This window comes from Lynx rufus, unplaced genomic scaffold (assembly GCF_022079265.1).
Source record: "Lynx rufus isolate CCGP_SWC_20201006 ecotype Redwood Valley unplaced genomic scaffold, mLynRuf1.p SCAF_5, whole genome shotgun sequence".
NCBI classification, from domain to species: Eukaryota; Metazoa; Chordata; class Mammalia; order Carnivora; family Felidae; genus Lynx; species Lynx rufus.
The window spans coordinates 79,104,480-79,127,394 of NW_025814867.1; the positions used below are offsets into that span (position 1 = coordinate 79,104,480).

Sequence of the window (22,915 nt, forward strand, 5' to 3'; positions counted from 1 at the left end):
CAAATATTACTTTACTTCAGCTATTTTCATTGCCTCCCTTTAATTTTAACCTTCATTGTCTGGAGTAGTTTTGAAGGAACGATCTGCCGTTCTTCCAGGGGCACCAACATGTCATTTGTGGGATATGGTTTGTCTCCACCTCAGGTAGAGGAAGAAAACCTAATAATCTTTCATGGGAAATTAGTTCTCACCTAAGCAATATGGCGACTGATTGTGGAGGACAGAGCTTGTTGGGGCCTTACACATGTCATCCTAGGTTTCCCTGGGAAACAGACTCTGAGAGGGGACTTTGTGAGCAGGGAGTTTACAGGGAATGTAAAAGGAGCAGATTGGATAGCAGAGGAAAATTGGATAGCAGGCAAATTTGCTCTGGAGCTGGCATGGCCCTTCAGAATTGCCCTCAGTTGAGGCAAACGGCCAGGTCTTTGTGCCCCATATCAACTAGACATTGAATGTGAACTATCCCCGGGGGGAGGTGTTACCTTGGGTAAGGCAGGACGATTCCTGGGAAGACTCAGCTGTGATCCCAGCAGTACTGAGTGGCTTGGTCCTGAAGGGTCAGGGAGACCCATCACAGCATCCATGGCCAATGTACTTCTGGAGACAGGGCGAGATGGGTAACGTTGACTTTTTTACCTTGTCTTGGATTTCTTTGGTGGACTGATTTCCTTTTTTTTTTTAAAATGTTTATTTATTTATTTCGAGAGAGAGAGAGCGAGAGTGCATGCGAGTAGGGGATGGGCAGAGACAGAGAGAGAGAGAATCCCAAGCAGGCTCCATGCTGTCAGTGCAGAACCCAACACAGGGCTCGATCTCACGAACCTCGAGACCACGACCTGAGCTGAGATCAAGAGTTGGACGCTTAACCGACTGAGTCACCCAGGCGCTCCGGACAGATTCCTTTCGTAAGGAAAACGATGTCCACCCTCTTCATGAGTGAGGGGGCTTTCAACCCCCTTCCTGGTTCCCATTTCCAGGTGTAGACTGGACACTTTCAGGTCTTTCAGCATCCCTTACTTTTAGTCCATCCCTACTTCCGGCTCCCAGCACCCCCACAGAAGAAGGGCAGAAGCCAATCTTGTAGAGGCCCGTTTTCCCTACGGGTGGACTCTCTGGGCCAACATGGCTGCCATCCCTAAAGCAGGGATGACTGGTCCTCAGCCTGTTCTCTCCTCACCTCTCGCCTCACTGATGCAAGTGTCTTCTAGAAGTGGGTCTGGCCCTCCCACTCCCGCCTGGCCAGCTTCCCTCTCTGTGGCTGGGTGGGCCAGTCAGGTGACTTGCGCACCTATGAATTTCAGGGCGGACCAGGAGGCCCCACGGCAGCCTCACCTCCAAGCTGCCTTCTCCAGCAGTTGACCAGATGTGTGTTAGAGATCGCCATGCAACTGACAAACTGTAGTTTACTGTAGTTTAATCCTCGTTTGACTAGTGACCTATGTATCTATTTTCCATAATTTTTATTCATTTAACGAATATTTATGGAGCACGTACTATGGGCCAGGCCTTGTGTGAAGTGCTGGGAGAGTGGAGTAAACAGCATAGGTAAAATCTCTTGCTTTTACAGACTTTGCATGTTCCGGGGCACAGAGAAACAACGAATAAATCAGCAAATAAACAGACCGTGTCAGATCTTGGAAATTGCTGTCAAGGGAGAGAGGAGTGGCTGGACAGGGTGGAGTGGGGTGTGGTATAAGACCATTAGACCAAGTGGTTAGACCTTAATGCCCAGAAAGGGCCAAATGTGGCAGACGTGTTCCTGGCCGAGATAGCAGCCAGTACAAAGGCCCTGGGGTAGGAAACCGTTTGGCACGTTTGAGGAACAAAAAGGTCCATGAGCCTGCAGGGTTGTAAGCAAGAGGGAAGGGGTAGAACATGAGGCAGAGAGAGAGGCAGGGGCCACCTCATGGAGGGCTTCAGACCGACTCAGAGTATTCCCCCACCAAGTACAACGCGTACCACCAGCGTGTGCAAATATTTGGGGTGGTACACGTGCACATATTGTTATGGGACTAACTATAAATTTATTTTGGAGTACATTAGTATACTGGAAAAATATAATTAGCACATCAAAACCACGGTTTCCCAGACGTTATTAGTCAGGCGAAGCTAAATTGAAAAGTGATTCGATTTAGAGAGAATATTAAATTAATTATAATACAGGTGTTATGCAGATACAGCCCGAACCTCCAAAGTGGTGCTCGCATGACCGAAGTTTAAGAAAACACTGCTTACTGGTTGGAAACAAGAGGGGGCCCCGTTCTCCGCCTCTAACACCTGCCCGCGCTGGGGGCTCAGAGTCAAGGGGCAGGGAAGCTATTGTGCTTAGCAGGGAAGGCCCGCCCCCCCTGCCGATGCATCCTCACTGCACACAGTGGTCTCCACTGGGCAGCGGACCAGCCGGGGACTGGATTGCCCAGTTCATGTCAGCGTGAGATGAGGTGGCAGGACTGGCTCTCAGCCGCCCGGCGAGGGTGGGCACACGTGTCCCTTCCGGGCAGGGCTCTCTGCCCTTCCCAGCCCCTCAGCCTGGGTGGCCCGGCAGGAGGGAGCGGGCTCCACTCGCTGCCTGCGGGAGGGTGCCGATCCAAGCCAGAAGGGCCCGGGGACCCGGAATCGCCGTGTGAAAGAAGACCGCTCACTGACCAGGAAGAGTTACGTAAGGGAGAAAGAAGCCTCCTTTGTGTTGGGCCACTGGCGTTCCTGCTTTGTTCGTTGGTTACACAGGCTAGTTCGCCCATATCCGGGATCTCTGCCTTTTGGAGGCCCCCATCTTAAGGACGTAGCAACGATATGACACAGGAGATGCGATAACCTGCAGGAAAGCAAGGAGTGGGTTGGGAGTGGAACAGATGATGTCTTCTTCGTACACGCAGAGGACGGTCTTGCAAGGGAGGGATGTGGTACAACATTCTGAGCGGGCCACTCACTGGGAGTTACAAGAAGGCAGCTTTCATCGTAATTTGGAAGACGCTTGTGATCTAGGGCAGGACCAAGTGCCCTGCACAGTCACACTTGAAGGGTATGAAGCAGTCAAAGGAAGGCTAAGAGACTAAAGGGCAGGAAAGCCACATGGGGGATTTGGCAGTGGCCGGAAGGGTGGTCCGAGGGCCTCCGCGGGTCCCCAACTCTTCCCCTGCAGTTCCGAGTCTCCCTCCTTTCCTGCCACTTGGTCAGGGAAGGGAAGAAGGCAGAGGGGGAGGGTTTGATGGGGAAACCCACCTGAACTGCCCTCTCTCTTGGAGCTCTGCCCCTAAGGCACCTGACCCACAACACTGTGAGCCCAAAGGAACAGGCAAGGTGGGCTTGCCCATGGCGAGGACCCTGTCTCCCTAGATCACAGGCCCCACTGCTGTTTTCTTCTGAAAAAAATGTGACCCGAGTCAAGCCTGGGCCCGGGAGACACGGTGATGATGCACAACATCCATATTTGGTGACTTGGCTCCAGGGGCAGAGAATCCAGGGAGAGCAAGGGACGAGAAAGAGGCAGGCTTTGTGAGCCGGTGAAGGGTGGTGGCCCAGCCCTGGGAGTACAGCTCCGAGAGACCGGATCTCTACCCGGACGAGCCCGGCTGACAGAAGACGGAGAGGCTTCAGAGGAGCTCTAAGTCAGGGACTCCCAGGCACAAATGCCCTCAGATCCAGATAGGCATGCACAAAGGAGCGAAGCAGGCCTAACGTAAAGCAAGAGGAACCAGCAAGGGAACAAAGCAAAATCAAAAGTCAAAAACCGGAAAGGAAGAGAAGAAAATAGAGAAGCCCGCACCTGCAGGCCTTCCACTTGGCAATGAGAAGACAAAGACTCAGCGAAGGGCGGGTGTCCCTGGTGGTCACTCTGTGTTGAGGACGGTGTGAGGGCAGGAACTCAGGCCTCCTCTGTCCAGAGCGGGGCTCAGTCAGCGGAGGTGGGGTGCAGGGCAGAGCCAAGGCAAGAGGAGGGCAGCCACGGTCAACGAGAGAGCCCTGGAGGGCTGAGGATTTAGGGAGCTGGGACCTCGCACCGACTCCGCCCTCAACTCAGCAGCTTGGGTAGTAAGTACCCAGCACCTCTCTGGGTTATAAGGACAGTCGAGTGAGTGACAAAGACAGTTTAGTGGGTGGTCCCAAACATGCCTCCAACTCTGACATCATTCCTGGGGAGAAAAGCACAAGTCACCATTTAGACCCTCCTTCTCCCACCTATACCTTTGATCAGACCCTACGCTTTCAGAGTTTAACTTCTACGTATCTCCTGAGCCCTTCCTCTGCTTCCCACCCTCATGGCCCAGCTTTGGCAGAAACCTCATCCTTTCTCCCCCAGGTGACGGCAAGGGATTCCCGACCTCTCCTTCCTCCTTGCTCTTTCCCATCCCATCTGTCCTCAGCTGTCAAATGCTGCCTCAACAACGGAGTCAATTACACTGCACACATGCTTACAACCCTCTATGGCTCCCCATTACATTCTGAAAGAAAACCCAGACTTAACACCGTATCTTGGGCCCTCAAGGAATGAGGCTTCATTTTTTTTTTCACCTCTCCAGCCCTCCTCCAATATCCCCTGCCCCATCAGACTGATCGCTCGCCGTTCCATTAACACGTTCTGAAGCTTCACCCTTGCGTGCTTTTGCGTGTGCTGTTTCAGCTGCTTCAAACGCCCTTCCCCGTCTTGTATGCCAGGTAGTAGTGGGGCGGGACAATCTAACCCAGTGTAGGCAATAAGGGGGTACAGTGGTAGGGAGTTAAAGTCAGTAATAAACTAACTGAAATTTAGCCTTCTTTTTATTGTCATCTTGCACTAGCAAACATCAACAGGGATAAAATGCTTATCCTCACTCTGGCAGACCACTTTAAACATCACACTCCCTTAGAGCACCACTGGAACATGAAAGCCTCCATTATCCTTCCAAACTCAGCCTAGGTGTCACTGCACCAGTAGATTTCCTTGACCCTTCCTCCCCAGCCCTTCACTCTGCACCCCGAGTGGTAACACTTCTCTTCTTTGGACCTATTGTTTGGTTTCACACTCTTACTCTGCTGCTCTTGTAATGTTACATTTCCCTTCTGTTTATGAGTCTGTCTCTCCGAGGAGACGCTGAATTCCTTGAAGACAGTGGCTATGATATATCTATGCATTCCTGAAGCTTAGCACAATGCCTCGGATATCCCAGGGGCTCGGAAAAGGGGTGATAAGTGAAGGCAAGAGTACAGCTTGCCCTCTTCGAGCACTGATTAAGGCATGATGGGTTTCCAAGTCACAACCCAATTAAAAGCTCCAATTTATGTTTAGAATGTTGCTGCAGGTCAAGTCTTAACGTTCTGGCTGGAGCTCCTCTCCTTGCCAGGACACGACAGGAAGGTGTTTGGGTGGTATTGAAATGACTCACTGCCCCGGTGGCTTAACAGGATTACCAAGGGGCTCACACTGCTCAATGAAGCATGGTGGGAGCCCCAGCAGCGCCAGCCAGGTCAGAAGCCGAAGCTGTAATCTGTGTGACTGCTTCTCTGGTGCCTGGGGACAGAGGAAATTAAAAGCCACTGCAGCCCACTAGCTGAGAAGAGAAAGGTTGAAAAGAAGTTCAGAGAGTGCCTCCCTTCCCTCACTGGATTGCATCCCCCTTTCTGTCCTCAAGATCCCAGAAGGCCTTCCTGGAAGGGACTTTGGGTAAAATCTGGGTCAATCTCCCCATCGTGCAGATTGGGAAGCTAAGATCCAGAGAGAAGCGTAAACTGCCTAACGCCACATAGCTAATAAGTCACAGAATTGACAACTGAGTCTGCACATCTTCATTCCCTGTCCAATGAGCGAACATCAGGACCTGGAACCCAGCAAGGAGGTATAGTGCAGGGCGGGCAAGTTCACACCTGGGTTTGTCTGTTGATCTGGTGTTCCTTTTTAAAAAACTGAAATCGGGGACGCCTGGGTGGCTCAGTAGGTTAAGCGTCCGACTTCGGCTCAGGGCATGATCTCATGGTTCCTGGGTTCAAGCCCCACATCCAGCTCTATGCTGACAACTCAGAGCCTGCCTGGAGTTTGCTTCGGATTCTATGTCTCCCTCTCCCTCTCTCTGCCTTTCCCCCACTTGCGATTGCTCTCTCTCTCTCTCGAAAATAAACATTAAAAAAAAATTTTTTAATAAAATAAAATGAAATTGAAACGGAAGTCACATAACATTAAATGAACCATTTTAAGATCTACAATTCAGGGGCATTTAGTAGATTCACATTATAGTGCCACCATCACCTCTATCTAGTTCCAAGAAATGTTCAGCACCACCCCCCCCAAAAAAAACCCATACCTGTTAAGCAGTCACTCCCCATTTCTTTCTCCTCCAGACTGGCAACCACCAGTCTCTTTTCTATCTCTATGGATTTCCCTTTTCTGGACATTTCATACAAGTGGAATCATGGAGTATGTGCCCCGTTGTGTCTAGCTTCTCTCACCCAGTTTAATGTGTTTGCGACCCAGCCACGTTGTACCACGAGTCAGCACTTTATTCCTTTTTATGGCCGGGTCATATTCCATTTGTGTGTGCATACCACATTTGTTCGATCGCCCCTGGTTTTAAATTTTTTTTTTTTTTCAACGTTTATTTTATTTTTGGGACAGAGAGAGACAGAGCATGAACGGGGGAGGGGCAGAGAGAGAGGGAGACACAGAATCGGAAACAGGCTCCAGGCTCCGAGCCATCAGCCCAGAGCCTGACGCGGGGCTCGAACTCACGGACCGCGAGATCGTGACCTGGCTGAAGTCGGACGCTTAACCGACTGCGCCACCCAGGCGCCCCAGATCGCCCCTGGTTTTAACTAAGAGCCGGGTACAGGGTAATAACAAGTCCTTCAATTTAGTCATGCATCCTTCACACCACACTCTTTGAAGGCAGGCACAGAGCCGGGGCTCGGTAATGTCTACTGAACGGGCATTTCTGCGTGCCTGCCGTGGTTAAAGCCATGTGCGGGCACCCATGCAGATGGTCTGACAGTGCAATGTGGAAAGGACCATCCACAGAACGCAGGAGAAATCTAGGCTGTGGTCCTAGCTCACCAAGCAACCAACCGAGTGGCCTCAGACAGGTCCTCCCCTGCTCCGGGCCGTGGTTTCCTTACCCGTAAGGCAAGGTAATGATGCCTGTCCAGCTGACCATTTGGCAGGGAGGCCTAAATGGGATCTGTGCAAGGACTCAGTAAACAACTGCTCATTGTGTGAATTATCTCACTAAAAAAAAAAAAAAAAAAAAAAAACAAAACAGAAAAAACACCCCCCCCCCCCCCGCCAGCCACCTTCACCTTCCTGTAAGGATATGGTTATTGATAGCAAAGGGAGACATACCCACCCGAATTCTTTTAGGGAGTGTTACGTATTTACTTGGAGAAAACACCTGCATGGGCACAGAAAGGGCCTGAATATGGGGGCGGGGGGCGAACTCTCTTGAGGAGAACTGAGAGAATGCTTATTGCTGAGAGGAATGAGGCTGAGAAAGATAGACGGGAAAGGGTGTGAAGAGAGCAAAAGCTTGCCTAGTCTCTGATGAGACTCCTCTGTGAGACCTTCTGTCTTCAGTAATGTTACCAAACTCACAAAGTCCCAGGTGCGAGGGGCTTTTGGTGAAGACCAGGGAAGGAACGGGCCTCTGCTCCTTGAATGCTTCAGGCAGAGCTGGTCGGCACGCTCAGATGAGAGGGCACTGGGTGGAGCTGAATGATACACCTGTGGGCACTCACGGAACCTGGGCTCTGAACTCAAGGCTCTCTCAAGGCTCGGCGCCGGAGTTTGGGTCAAGTTAAATCGGATCTCCGAGGGCCTCGGCTGCCATCTGCGTTGCACATAACAGGACCCTGCCGTGAGGGCTGTGCCCATGGGCAGTGCCACTGATGAGGGCCACAGTGTCCTTGCACCAAGAATACAGTGACTTTCACCCTCCTAGCTCCCGCAGCCCTCCCACTGCAACCACAGTCTAAGAACTGGGAGCTCAGTACTGGTTTGCTTTTGTTCCCAAACAATGGGTGGTTCAGGGGCCCTTACGTGGCAGCCACAAATGAACAACTTTTTTGCAAATAAGGCAGACCCCTGGAATGGTACCCGGGTAGAGTGTGCCCTCAAAAGTAGAGCGCTTCTGCGGTCACAGGTCTCTCCCGGGGCTTTGTCAACCTCTGCTCTCCTGCTCAGTTGCCAGGCGACATGCTAGTTGCTGGCTTGGAGCCCCAAGCCAGTAAGATCAGTATGAGGCGAGAGTCCTGACTGTCACGGTTGGCTTTGTACCTGGGAAAGCTGCTCCTCATAAGGGGGTCCATACCCTTTGGCCAAGCCATCTCCCTTCTTGAATTTGATCCTAACGAAAGCAACAAAAGCACAAAGCTAAATATCCTAAGGTGTTCTTTACAAAATTACCCACCACGCTAAGCAGCGGGAGACATAAAATTGCAACAACAGGTAAAAGCAAGAAATGTATGGTGAATCGCCACAAAGGTATTTCTATGGCCATAAAATAAAGATTGGAGCAATATGGCAAGTGCTTATAATATTAAACAAAACACAGACTGTGAAAAGTCTTTGCGATACGATTGCAGCTGTATAAAAATGTGCACGGAATATGAACAAGAAGATCGAAGGGACTATGGAAAATAAAAAGTGTTGCACGTGACAAAAGGACCATAGGTAACTTTTTCTTTAATATTATCTTTTATACTATCTTCTTAATATTTCGGTAGGTTCACACCTGTATTCTTAGCCAGCTGCTTACCTACATCTGCTTTCCCTACCCAGTTAGATTTCATACATCTGTCTCTATCAAGATATTTATGGTTCTGTTGTGCTGACTTGTTCCTACCTCACTTACCATGTAGATCCTTCTGTAAGTGAATCCCACGTGATATTGGGCAAGAAGTGACTAAATGATGATGTTCCAGACTGCTGTTGCTTGGATGATGTTTAATGATACTGTCACTGTGCTTGCAAAAGCAGGATCCATTTTCAGGTTGGACTCTGATCAGGAAGAGACTCTTGCCACCAAAAAGGCTTTAAAACCCTTCCCAGCAACCAACATGCACAGACCAGAGCTGCCACGGCTGCTGAATCCTGATCTTCAGCAGAGAAATGCGGCTCCAGCACCATCGGTGAACAATAGTGCCCCTGCATGGTACGTGAACAAGACAGAGTCCCTATGTGATCAGTGTGCCAGGTAGTGCTCCTGTGTGATCAGTGAGCCAGGCGGTGCTCCTGCGTGATCAGTGAGCCAGGCGGTGCTCCTGCGTGATCAGTGAGCCAGGCGGTGCTCCTGCGTGATCAGTGAGCCAGGCGGTGCTCCTGCGTGATCAGTGAGCCAGGCGGTGCTCCTGCGTGATCAGTGAGCCAGGCGGTGCTCCTGCATGATCAGTGAGCCAGGCAGTGCTCCTATGTGATCAGTGAGCCAGACAGTGCTCCTGCGTGATCAGTGAGCAGCTGCAGCATTAGTGGAGCTCCAGTCGCGGGTTAAGCAAGCGCAGACTAAGATTTCTCTGTGATCAGTCAGTAAAGATCTAGATCAGTGACAGGCATTTCAGTTCAGATCAGACCACAAGGAACCAGAAAAATATGGCCCATGGAGACTCTTTCTTTAGCCCTGGCAACCTGTGTGGCAGATGCCCCTCAGAGCCTTCCTAATCTGGCACCTGAACTCAGAATACAGGGTCTGGATGATTCATTTCCTATAAGGTCATGCAGGGGATGGTACTTAAATCTAATTCCAGAGAGTGTGCTCAGGCATCCTTAGCACATTATCATAAAGTGCTGGGCTCAAGGACATCCATCAAGGATCACTCTATAGACAGCTGGATGAAGTGAGGTCCATCTGACATCTAGAATCAGGTTCCCCATTCCAAGCAGGCAAGCCTGGGAGAGGAAATACTCCTAGAGAATTTTGTTTGGACAAGCTTGCATCTTTCTGAACGAGCTATGTGTACTGGAGGAGGAAAGTCCTTGATAATTATCTCCATAAAAGCATCACGGAGGAGAAGGAAACACAGGAAAATAGTAACATAGGCTGCTTTGGGGGAGGACAACAGGATGGCTGGGGAAAGGGTCAGAGGAAGACTTGTACTGCATTCCCTTTACACTTAACTATTTTTTTTTTGAACTACTCATTACCAAACCAAATAATGGGTGAATGATGAATGGTTAGGTATAATTAAATGAAAAGAAACTCTACCAAGGAAATTTGCTCACAGCATTTCTCTGAATCGACGACTGAGCCTAGCGGATGATTTAAGTGCTGGTGGTAAAAATTAAAAGGTAGAGGAAGAGTCCTGCCTTGTGTCATAGGACCCTCCCCGTCATCCAGGTTTGTTGTTTGAAATTCACTTTTTAGAGTCAGGAAAGTATCTCACCATCAAATGCTCACGTGTGCCCTTAAAAGGGAAGCAATCAATTCATGCTCACTGCACACAAATTCAAAATGAACCCTACCTACTGGAGGGTCAAGACAGTGGCCAGTTCCATGACTGGCACTGTATCTCTGTGGCCTCAGGGGTCTCCAACCACCTTGCGGAGTAAAGGAAAACTTGGTGGGAAGCTACCGAGATTCAGAGCATCAGCTGCTCTAGTTCAGACTCGTGACCACCACGAGGCGGGAACCGGGCTCGAGGAGCAAGCTCAGGCCCCTTCATAGTCCTGCTTCGGAGCCTGGGTGGCCTGAGTGACCGGACCCCAGGGCCAGAGCCCCAAGGAGCTCCTTGGAGAACAGGGAGGAGACCACCCTTTCTGTTCTCGGGGTTGTGACAAGCACAGGTGTGAGACCAGCGGATGCCCAAAGAGGGGCAGGCTCTCGGAGAGGAGATGGCATCCCTGTGTCTTTGCCCTTTGACCCAGGGTCCTTTTTCATAACCTTCTGCCAAAAAGGACGGAAGACTGGGTTTCTTAACTGCATCTGAACAGAATGACTTTGCGTACAAAACGCGCCAACTCAAAAGGAGAAATGAACCAAAGCGGCCAGGCCTAATCGTCCCCGGGGGGAAACGGTCACTGGCTGTTCCCACAGCACCTGAAATCCTGGGGTCTAGCTGGGCGTCCAGAGACCCCGGGCGGGGGAATATGACCCCCAGAGCTCTGTTTGGGGAAGGAGCACTTTCCAGGCAGTGAAGCCAGAAAAGGACGCCTCTCCCTCCGTTATTCCTGCAGGTGCTGTCACGTCGTGTTGCCTGAATCACTGCGCTGGCCACAGCTCCCCGATGCTCAGATCTCCAGTGGCTCCTGGCCGTCTTTTACTAGAATCTCCTCTTCCCTCTGGCATCCAGGGCCTTCAAACTGCTCACCTGTCTTCCGACCATAGCTCCCTCCTCCGCCAGCCTTACACACCTCCCATGCCCGCCCGCCTCTCCACCACCCAGCAAGCCCCTAGCTTTCCCACCATCCTGGGCTGGCTGGTGTCACCTGTCCCCCGGGAGCCACTTCCCCACCTTCCCAGCTCTCAGAGGTCACTCTGTGAGCTCAGCCTTTCTTCACCCCACATGCCATCTCTCCATCCCTTTGGCAAGACCCTTTCTTGTCCACTGCTCTGTGCATCTGGTCAAGAGCAAGCTCCCTCTCTTCCCCTCCGGAGGAGCCTCTTCTCTGTGTTTCTGCCGTTTCCTCCTTTGCATTTAGTTCCTTGTGTGCTTCTCAGAGCCTGCCTTCGGGGTGACGCCTCATGGCTGACACACAGGGCGTCACCTGTCAATACTGGAGACCGACTCGAGGGACCAAGTTCGCGGTCACTAGGAGAGCACAGACTGGCTCCAGTTCTGCCACGTTTGTTCGAGGTGGAGAGCTGGGCTGGCTGACCTGTTTCCTTGCGACTCCAGGGTTTCATGTGTCTACCAGTCTCCAAATAGGCATAGCTAAAGGCCACCCTAAGCATCTTTTTCTGCTCCTATCATAATCTCAGGTTCAGGGAGATCCCGTAGCGATCGATGCTTTAAATCAGCCCTCACGGCACACTGTGGCAAGGCACTCCTTCCAGGAGCTGACTAATGCTGACAGTCTGTTCTGTTGTTGCTTTCTGGGCCGGCTGTGTTTTTCCTCTGGCCCTCCTGTATCTCTCAGGCCCTCTGGCCTGCTGGGCACAGGTAAGGTGTTCTGAAGGGAGTCGCCCTTCTCCTAGGAGTGTCCCAGAGTCTCGTGCCCTCCGGTGGGGACGTGAAAAAGGCCCCACACAAGGCTTCCTCCTCCCCACTGTCTCGGATCCTGCCTTTCTGCACAGGACAGGGCCCGGCCTGGGCGTTCTGTGGTCACAAGGAGGAGGAGACGGACGAGGGTGCAGCAGTAGGGAAGGAGGGCAAAGAGGGATCCCTTTACTCAAGCATCCTTCAGGGAAAAGAGACAGAATTCGCCTTGAGCCTGCTTTCTGGGTAATTCGGCATCAAACAGCAACGAGGCCTGGGATCTGGCCAAGTCTTTGTTTTGTTTTGTTTTTTTCCTTTCCTCCAATCAGCCCAGGGCAGGGGGGAGTGGGAGGGCATGGAGGGGGTGGGGGCCGCACGCACCGGGGGCTGCGAGGGAATGCTGAGCCCGCAGAAGTGGCCCATTGAGAGCCCCGGCTCCCAGCGCAGGGGCGGGTGGCACCCCCAAGCCCTACCGCCACAAGGGCAGCTCTGTCCTGTGGGCACAGGGCTCCGTCCCAGCCCCACTGGCTCACAGAGAACAACATTTCCTTATAAGGCCCCGACCGCCTTGCCAAGGCTGGACGCTCCGACAGACTGTAGCTTTCCATTCTCCTCGGCCGGCTCCAGTGCAGGCCTTGAATGTAGCCCTTGTTGTCAGGCCCCTCCTCCCCTCCGCGGCCCCCACCCCACCCACCTCCGTGGCCTGCCAGAGCCAGTCCCACCAAACGGGATAAACAGCCCCGAGGCCTCTCCCACGCAGGGCCTGCCTCAGCTCAGGCCTGCTGGAGGCAGCACAGGGTAGCAGACGGAGCAACCGGACGGACGCAGGCCTTGGTCGGCCCCGCAGTTCCCTCACCCCGGCGTGTGGCTAAAGCCAAGGTCCTGACTTTGGTGAGCCTGTTTCCTCATCTGGAAAACAGAGATGCTAACTGCCACAGGGTCTAAATTCTTTGCATTGCATTCAAAGCCCTGCCGAGCCAGACTGCCTTCCAGCTTCACCTCTGCTACCCCAGGGCCAGGCCCTCCGGACTCCTCCCCTACCCCTGCTGTGCGCCATGTTTTCTCAGGAGGTCAGAGCTTGGTGCACAGGGAATGACCCCAGTCCTCCTTCCCCAGGAAAAGCGAGTCGTGTCTTTCTCTCCTCTCCTCAGCGTTCGCGTGCACCTCTCTCAGAGCCTTTCTGTTTGGCAATTACAGTACTCGTGTACCTGCCTTTTCTTTTATGGATGATGAGCACCTCGAGGCTGAAAAGGTCTCCTCTTCGTCTTTGCGTTCCTGAGCTCTGCCCCGAACCAGGCACCTGATCGGTGCTGCAGGCCAGATCGTTGGGTAAACACCTGAATGCCCGGTGTTGGGCAAGCTCGAAAGAGACAACAGATGCGCAAGTACTTTGTAAACTAGAAAGGACAGGGCACCTGTATCATGTACGTCCACCCCCAACTCTCCTCTTTATTATGCCATCACAACCCCTTTCCCTGTCTACCTCGTTCCGCATCATGAATTCCGTGCTCACTGCAACTCCTCAGGGGCTTGACATCTGTCACTAAGACGGTACTGCTCTTTTGGTGCCAGTGTCAGGGCTAAAAGGGCCTTCGGAAATTATCCAATGGTTTCTACACTGACATCCGTGCCGAAGTCACCAGGCCACACGAATGGATTGAATGAAGGGGCTCCGAGCCCTCAGCCCCACCTCTTCCACCATTTATACAGGCAAGGTCCCCGTAGCTTTCTCAGAAAAAAAGTATCCAGGGGCTTTAGAAGTTGGAAGTGCACTGATTAATCCAATCTCAACATTCGACAGCTGAGGAAACTGAGCTCCTTAAAAGGAAAGTCGCTTTCCTGACCATCAACTGAGCCACACGCATGATCAAGACCACACCTGGGGTCCCTCTTGTCCACCAAAGCCCTTGCCCCTGCATCACTGCCTACTTAGGGCAGACAGATGATGGAGGAAGCTGCAAATCGTGTTAAGCTGAGTTCTTATAAGTCTGGGACGTGTCGAGTTCCAAATAAAGAACTTCAGTCTGAACCAGAACAAATCTTTCTGAAATGGGGATTCTGCAAATTGTCGGGTCAGTGATTTGCAAGCACAGCAGAGTTAAGTACTGTAGTGAGACTCTATTCCCCCATGATCTTAGCAACAATTTTAAAGAGAAAAATCTTATCCCAGGATGAAATACCCTGTTCTCCATCCACACACTCAATTTCTCAGAAATGATGTTTGTAGAACGAAGCCCACAGTTGATCACAAACTGTGTTCTAACACCGTTTGACACAGAGCCAAATTCAGGATTTAAGGTGGATCTGCCCTGGGCTCATCCAAGAGGATTTAGTTTCTTGAATACTAAAAAAAAAACCTCGCTATAATGAGGTTCCTCCTAGAAGATGCCTAAGGGTAGACGCTGCCAGGAGCAAGGGGTAGAAGGAATACTGGGCCAGGAGACAGGAAACCAAGCTCTGTTCCCAACTGTACATAGTACAAAACCTAGAGAAAGCCAGCTGCCTCCATAGGTCTTAGTTTTCTCACTACAAAATGAGACTCATGATGCCTCCAAGATCATTTCCAAAGGCAGTGAGAATTAGATCAATTAAGATTATGAATATGAAAGTGCTTTATGAGGGGCGCCTGGGTAGCTCAGTCGGCTAAGCATCTGACTTCGGCTCAGGTTATGATCTTGCAGTTCGTGAGTTCGAGCCCCACATCAGGCTGTGCTGATAGCTCAGAGCCCGGAGCCTGCTTCAGATTCTGTGTCTCGCTCTATCTCTCTGCCCCTCCTCTGCTTGTGCTCTGTCTGTCTGTCTCTCTCTCAAAAATAAATAAACATCAAAAAAAAAAAAAACAACCCAGAAAGTGCTTTATGAATGATAGCAACAGAAAAAAACCTACGTGCCTAAATAAGGGCCAGTTGTTAATAAGCAGCGGTTCTCCCCTTGGGGTCGTTCTTATGTGTAGAGAAGAGAATAAAAACTTCCTTTTCCAGGATCCTGTTATGTTTGTTCCATCCCCCCCTGCCCCCCCCCCCCAGCTCCCTCAGAGGCATGGCAGGTACAGTATTGCAGATCACTTTCCAGGAAATCAAGAGAGAGGTGGGGCTGTTCCTGCTAAGAAGTTGCTTCAAGAATCTGGAAAGCACACAAAGGGAGCCATTCTCTCACTCTGTATTCCCCTCCCCTTTCGTCCCCGGTACAAAGAGAAGGGGTTTGCAGAGTCTAGGCTCTGGGCAAACCCTGGCTGAATTGAGGAAGTCGTTTCTCTTCTCTGAGCCTCCACTCTCTGAGCCTTGCCTACCTCCAGTAGGTAAAATGAAGAGGTTGGATAGAATGAGACACTTTTGAAAGTGAAAAAAGTGCATTATCAATAATTATACCAGGATGACCACAGCAAATGGACTACCCCAGGCAAACTGGGTATATGGCTATTTTATTAAGCCTTGCTTCAACTTGCAGTATTATTGGGAAAACACGTGCCCTTGAGAAAAAGCAATTTCAGTACCCTTGGTGTTGTCTCGGCTACATTGAACTTCTGACTAGTTCTACAGCTTGTTTTTACATTGTTCTCAGTCACCAAGGGCAAACTCAGTATTACTATATCCTTTATCTCCATGCAACAGCCTTATGAGACAAGCATGCAAAGACGTCAATCCCACTTTTAAAAAGAGCCCTAGAGAAAGTCAAGGATTTGCTCAAGGTTATGGGGCAAAGGGAGGCACAGCTGAGTCCTGGACTCTCAGCCCTGTACTTGTTCCACTGGGCCAGGTTAACAAAGAGGATGGTTAATTTGCAAACACAGACTGGCTTCAGGTTGGCCACCTTCCATCTAAGAAGTTCCTTCTCTATCTATAACAGTGATGCTCGAAACGCAGCAAAAATTTTAGACCACCCCTCCCCCAACACCCTAAAGCTTGAGGTTGCCCAGGGTCTTAAAGAATCAGCTACATCTACAAATGAGAATTCCAAAACCCAGAGAGAATAGGTTGCTGAGATTACCCATCAAGACCCACATCCGAGTGGAATTTAGATCCCTAAACCCCTCCTTTAGCATTCTTTAAACGCTAACTAAACACAAATATACTTAGGGAAGTAAACATAACTTACCTCCCTTCACTGCCTTTCAGAAACTCATGAATCCCCTTTGGATTTTCTAATGTTGAGGAGTCCCTAGTCCCTAGCTATCCCTTCGCCCCTCCAGCTTGAAGAAGTGAGAGTTAAGAATATTTAAGTCTCGGGCATTGCACTAGCTACTTCTTCTCTTCTTTGCAGGTAAGAGCAAATGAAATGAAGCTTCCTCATGGGCAAAGCTTCCATAATTCAAATTGTTTACCAGAGTCCTGAGAGCAAAACCAAAGGGAACTTGCCATGCAGGAATGAGTGCCTGGAAAATGAATAAGCACCGTTGGGTCTGAATTCCAGTTTAGCTCCTACTTTGCAGCACTACCTTGACCAAGTTATTTCCCCTCCCCGGGCCTCAGTTCTTCAGCTGTGAAGTAAAAGAGTTTTAGGTAATGTGTAAACATTCTTCAAGCTCTAGCAAGCTATGAGTCCCCAAACCGTAAATGTAGATGCTTTTGAGTGGAGGGCTGATCAAATTCTTTTCTGTCCATTAGCCTCGTAGGAGTCACTGCACAGGAGAGGTTTTGTCATCACTTGCTGGTGGGTATTTCCTGTCTCTTTGCCCTCTGCCCCTTTCCCTCAGTGCTGATTAGCACAAGTAACTACTTGTGCCAGCTAAAAGAGGCAAAGGGGCAGGTAGCCCTCTCCGGTACAAACCAGGGGTATTCAGTTTAAATCAGAGGCATTAGCCAAGTTGCCTAATTGGTGGAGTCCTCATAAATTAATACAGCTCTGACAAACTTTGCCCCAGCCTGATCATTTATTTCCTAATTTATTACCTGTGTTGAGATCATCGCTGCATATATTTCTCTGAGGAGCTGTAACCACAAGGCAAAATAATGACTCCATGACATTCACTGATGTCCCTGTTTGAGTCCAAATGTCCCTGAAGATGGAGGAAATTTTCCAAGAGACAAGGCGTGTTTCTAATACTGAGAAACAACGACAACACAGCTTGTGATTCTGAGCTGAAGGTTCAGAGCCAGGATGCCCATGCTGTCAGTCTTCCTTTTAAGTGGGAGGTGAAGCTGGTTGGAGTCAACTTCTGTGTTTCTACTTGCCTGGCACCTGCTCTCTTTCTTCTCTTACAGAAAGTTCTTATTCAGTGGGAAACCCATCCCATGTATTCTGCACAAGACACTCTTCCCACATAGCTAAAGAGGCAAATATATGTCCCGGGACTTGTCTCCATGTCCCAGGAAGATGAAGACCACCATAAAGGTAAATATGAGACAAAAGCAAGTCAATGTAATGCCTCACCATGACTTTTCTGCTTCCAAGGCAGATGGTTATTTTCCTGCAGTTGGGTTTACTTAGCTGACAGAATGTAAGTCTTACAGATGACTATTCTGCCCATATATGGAGGGAGCTGGAGAGATGGAAACCTGATGATATTTTCTGAGCCCCTAGATAAAAGCAAGACTAAAGCAAGAATACTCATAAGCTTTTCAATTACTAAAATAATAATCCCCCTCTTTGCTTTAGGCTGGTTGGAGGTAGGTTTCTATAATTTTCAACCCAAAAGAATCCTGACTCGTGTTAGGTTTGTATTAAATTCTGCATAGAACCTTTTACTCTCAGAGATGAAAGAACTTCCAATGTGTTCAAGTCAGTCTTATACACAGACTGAAAGAATTGGCTCAAGGCTCCCCAAAAAGTAACAGGGCTAGACACCAGATCTCTGAACTAGTCTAAAATGCCCCTCAGAGGTCACTGAATCCAAACTCCACATTGATTCAATTCTACAGTGTGAAACACAGAAAAGAATGTCAACCTCAAGCATCATCCTTTCCAAGAGTTTTAGGGAGGAAATAGTGCTGAGTCTCCCCAAAATGTTCTGATCCTACATTTGTGTCATCCTTCTATTTTTCATAGCGCTTTTATTGCTATTACAGTTCTAGATTGAAATGCCTCTCTTAAAAGTGCATCCACTGGTTACTTACAACTTGTATGAACATGGACAGGTTACTTATAGTGCTGTGCATCTGTTTCTCCATCTCTGAAATGGAGGTAATACAAAGTAGTAATACAAAATAGTGCTCACTTCATAGATCTAGTGTAAGCATTGGCAAAATTTAAGTAAAGCTTTTAGCCCAATGGCTGGCACACAGCACTCAATAATTATGACTATTACTATTAGCTTATGATTTTTGCAACAACACTAAGAGACCAGAGAGCTTATGGATAAGAAAGTCAATGACCAGAGAATATAAAGGACATGCCTAAGGGCAACACAGTAGTTACTGGAAGAACTGAAACCAAGCCCCAACTCATACGATTCTTACTTTGAACTGTATTCTACAAACCAGTTGGTCGGTTCAGACTGTACTCACTTGTTCATACATCCATAGATTCTTCTATCATTATTTCACATACCCATGAATTCAGTAAATATTTCCCGAGAACCAGAATTTCTTTCCAGTCCTAGTGTCTGTCATTCAGAGATCTGGATTCCGGTCTCAGTCCACTAATTCACTACTGAAGTCAAGGGCACGGGACTTTTGGTCTTTGGGCACCAATTTCCTCAAGAGACTGGCCAAGATATTTCTCAAGCTCCCTCCATAGCAGGCTCCTATTTGCAGTCCTGAGTACTATCTGCTTAGAGGATCCAAAGGTGTGATGATCATGGTGCTTCCCTAGAGGGGCCCACGGCCAGGTGGGAAAGACACAAATTATGTGCACTTGCTCTACCAATGCCGGGGTACAACACATGTACCTTAAACAATATTTCTTTTTTCCTTTTTTTTTAAAGTTTATTTATTTTCGAGAGAGAAAGAGAGTGAGAGCAAGCAGGAGAGGGGCAAAGAAAGAGGGAGAGAGAGAATCCCGATCCCACGAACCGTGGGGCTCGATCCCACGAACCGTGAGATCGTGACTTGAGCTGAAATCAAGAGCTGGACACTTAAAACAACTGAGCCACCAAGACACCCAAAAAATATTTCTTAAATAAATCTGAAGTGGCTCCCACATGCCAGGGTTGACAGGAAAGTTGATTTCTGACATATTCTGGGAAGCCCTCTCCCCTCCCATAGACAGATGACCATTTATAAGAACTTCAAACAGCATTGCACACTGGTGGCCCTTGGGCCCAGTGAAGACTTTGCAAGTGTTTTGTTTGGTCCACAGTCGATTTGTTTTTTGTGTGTGTGTGTGTGTTTTTTTTTTTATTAAGTCAACTTTTAACAGCTGGGAAGTTTCTCATTAAAATTTAGGCTTCTCTTGAAAAAGCATAAGATCTAGCAACACTGAACTGGAATCTTTACAACAGCAACTGACATCTTAGAGCTTTACTCTTTCAGAGGGGATACATCTCTCTCTAATTAGAGGTGAATGTTTGGCTTTAACTTTAGCCAGGCTGTATGAATTCAAGGAAAATGTCCATCAGGGCTTTCCTACCATGTGAATCTTAAAATGTTTATGGGGGAGGCTGAGAGGAGAACTGAATGTTTTATAATAACCTGAATATATATATTCAATATGTACTTACAGATGTTAACTTCCTTTCCTCTAGGGGCACTTGAGTTGGTGATTCTGGGTCTTACTGTGATTTACTGATAACCTGGCTCTCTGAAGAAAAAAGTTCCGATTTGCAGAGCTTGCCAACTTCCATGTGTGAGTACTCCCACCATGGCCAAATGCAAGGACGGTCTCACAACTGGCTCGCAACATTTCCGAAATTTTAGCAATTGGCTCTTGTGAGCCAGTATAAGCACACTTAGCACACCAGCACTATCTAATTCTGGAACATGGGAATATGAAAATGTTCTTACTTTCCTTTCACTTTGAACTCTCTGGAGGAGTCTGAAGAAATACGAAATATAAGCCATGCCTGCCCTCAGGGGAATTTTGGTCTAGGTCAGGAGATAAAGCTAACACCTTTGAAACAATTAGAGAGTTTCTCAGGAAGAATCAGTGCCTTCTCCAACATCTCTGCTTCAGTGTCCAATAAGAGTATCAAAGCCATTACATCCAAAATAGGTTTCTTGGATTTCCTCCCAAAGCTGTGTTGCGTTTCGCCTTCTCCTCATTTCAAGAAATAACCTTCCACCCACTTCTTGGGCTAAAAGATAAGAAGTCACCCTTGATTTCCTTCCTACTTCTCAATCCCCTTGTGCAATCCAGACACAAGTCTTGTATACCCACCTCTAACATTAATCTTAAGCCATCCACTTCCCTGCATCCCACAGCAATAACTCTTGTCCAGCCCCATGTGTACACCTTTCCCACCTCTAGGGCTTTGAAGTTCTTCACCCTCCCCCCACCATCCACCTGTGCCGGCTATGTCTTCCCTCCGTGTCTCAGCATTCCCCTGGTGAGCTCCTTCTCATTCTTCAGAGGGCTGTTTATATGTCATCACCTTACAGAAATCTTCTCTGCCTGTCCCATCCTATCTAAAGTAGCTCTCCCCACCTGATCTCTAATTCCCCAATCCATTAACCTATAGACTAGCACAAACTTTGTTTACTTGTTCATGGCCTTCCCCTTCTCCCCACACACTCCTATTCTCTGAGAATAGGAGCCTTTTATGCCTTGTTCTTACTTTGGTCTTCTGCTTAGCACAGTGCTTGACACATAGTAGGCATTAAATAGATATTTAAATGAATGAGTGAAGAAGTAAAGGAATGAATGATAAAGGAGAGATGAGAAGATCTGACATTCCAACGTTTCCTTTTGGCTCCAACATTTTAGGTATCAGCGGATTTAAGAGTGTAATTTTATATACCTTCTCATGTGGGTCCAGCTCTTAAAGCAGAGCAGGAGTTAGTGGGAAAGCAGATAAATGAAGGCACCAGCAATCAACAATAGTCAGAGGTGACTCCCCAGAGGAAGTGGTAAATACACTGGGCTTCTCCAGCCTTCTTAATTACTTACACAAAAGACATCTGTCACCTTACAAAAAGTTTCACCCTCGTCTTTATTTCAATTGCCAACAACTCTACTTCATCTCAAATGTGACTGTGTTTATAAAAACTTGATGGGCACACTTTTCAGGAACATCTCGCTTCTAAAAGGTCGTGTCCTTAAGAGAGTGTGTGTGTGTGTGTGTGTGTGCGCGCACGCGCACGCACGCACTGACTATTGGGCTTAATCTGACACAGATAAGAGCATGAAGAATTTGCCCAGAGGCCCGCAGATTCGACCCCTGTAGCTGGCTTGATATCTGAAGGAAGAATCTGTTCCACACCTCAGAGAAGACCCACTTAGGACAGGAAATGAGTCATCTATGTTCCACAGAGGACCTATCACATTTTGGACTATACTAAATGTGAAACAGATTAAATTGGAACAAAATCATGACATATTTGTTCCCTCCCACACTGTGGGATATTTCGTAACCTCCTGGTACTTTACCATGATACTTTCAGTGCTGGAGAGGTCTTCAGAAATCACCTGTCTGACCCTCTTACTCCATGGGGGGACACTGAGGCCCAGAGAAAGTGGTGCCTTATCCAAGTTCACATAGCATGTTTAGAGCAAGGCCAGCATCAGGTCCCTGTTCTGAATTCCTGTCAAATGTTTTATAGAAATATATACGTTCAAGCCGAGTTTTTAAAGAGAAAACCTATTTTATTCTTTTGTTTAACCATCATTAGTAACTTGATGAACTATTTTTTGGCTATCATTGAAAAATAAAATTTTAGCCACTGACCTCTAGTTATACTGGGGTCCTGGTACACCCCAAAGGAATCCAGCCTAAAATGCTAAAAGAAACCTTCATACAATGGAATAGAAGACAATACACACAAATTTATAACAAGAGGTAAGTGTTCTTTTAACTATCAGCAAAGAACTATATCATTTTAAAAACAATACAAATAACCAGTTCTTCTCACATTGATTCCTGTAAGTCAGATTTGGAGGCCCACCCTTGGGGTTTCATCAGGTTTGTTGGAGATGTGAAACCCACGGAGGGGCACATGCCAATTGGTTGAACTGTTATACATGACATTTTGGAGACTACAGAAGAACTATTGTCATAAGAAGACAGAAAGAAGACACACAGAAAAAGCTTGTGTGTTTTTTCATCTGTCAGATGAGCAATTGGAATTTAAAGAGCAGCACAGTTTCCAGACACATACGTTTAAACATCTTGGTGCCTGACAGGCAGACAGGAATCATTTGTTCAGTTTCATTACATCCAGTCCAAACAGGCATCCCGGCCTTCTCACATCGCAAGAAGAATTAGAAACACAACCTCACTCTTCACAGCTCCCCGACTCACCCTTCTGGATCCGTCTTTCTCCCACATCTCCAGCTCCCAGGGGCCTTGGGTGTCAAAGAGAGAGGGCCGAGCCTGTGGTCAGGAACCCATCTTCAAAATCGACCACGAATCTGCTTCAGAACCTTAGACCAGAACCTTAGACCAGCTTCAGAACCTAGACACCAAACTTGAGGTGTCTAGGAATTGCCTGGTGTGCTTTCTAAAATGTGGGCTCCCAGGCCTATGTCCAGAGCATCTAATCTCGTGAGTCTGGGATGGCTCCCAAGAATCAAAATTTTAACCAGCACTCCTAGTGGATCCTGATACTAGAGGTGGTACAAACATCCCAAAACTCTGCCAGCTGTAGGCAAATCTTCCTCTTTTCTCTGAGCCATAATTCCCCGTATGTGGAATGAGAACCCTGCGCACGAATCATGCCTGGGATCTCTTCCTGGTTTAGACAATAGAGATCCTATGACTCGGGAACCGACTGGGTCCCTGCCTTGCTCTTGG

The 22,915-nt window shown here is 48.5% G+C and overlaps 1 long non-coding RNA gene across 2 annotated transcripts in view; it reads left to right on the forward strand.

Moving 5' to 3' along the window:
* Positions 1-22,915, forward strand: part of LOC124527035 (uncharacterized) — a 46,318-nt gene that overhangs the window by 14,457 nt on the left and 8,946 nt on the right. The window contains exons 3-6 of one of the 2 annotated variants that reach the window (XR_006965789.1): positions 8,545-9,113; positions 16,351-16,589; positions 17,292-17,421; positions 19,712-19,812. This is a non-coding gene — a long non-coding RNA (uncharacterized LOC124527035). Of the gene's footprint in view, positions 1-6,730; positions 9,114-16,350; positions 16,590-17,291; positions 17,422-19,711; positions 19,813-22,915 lie in introns of those variants that run through there. The other variant, XR_006965788.1, reaches the window with a different exon arrangement.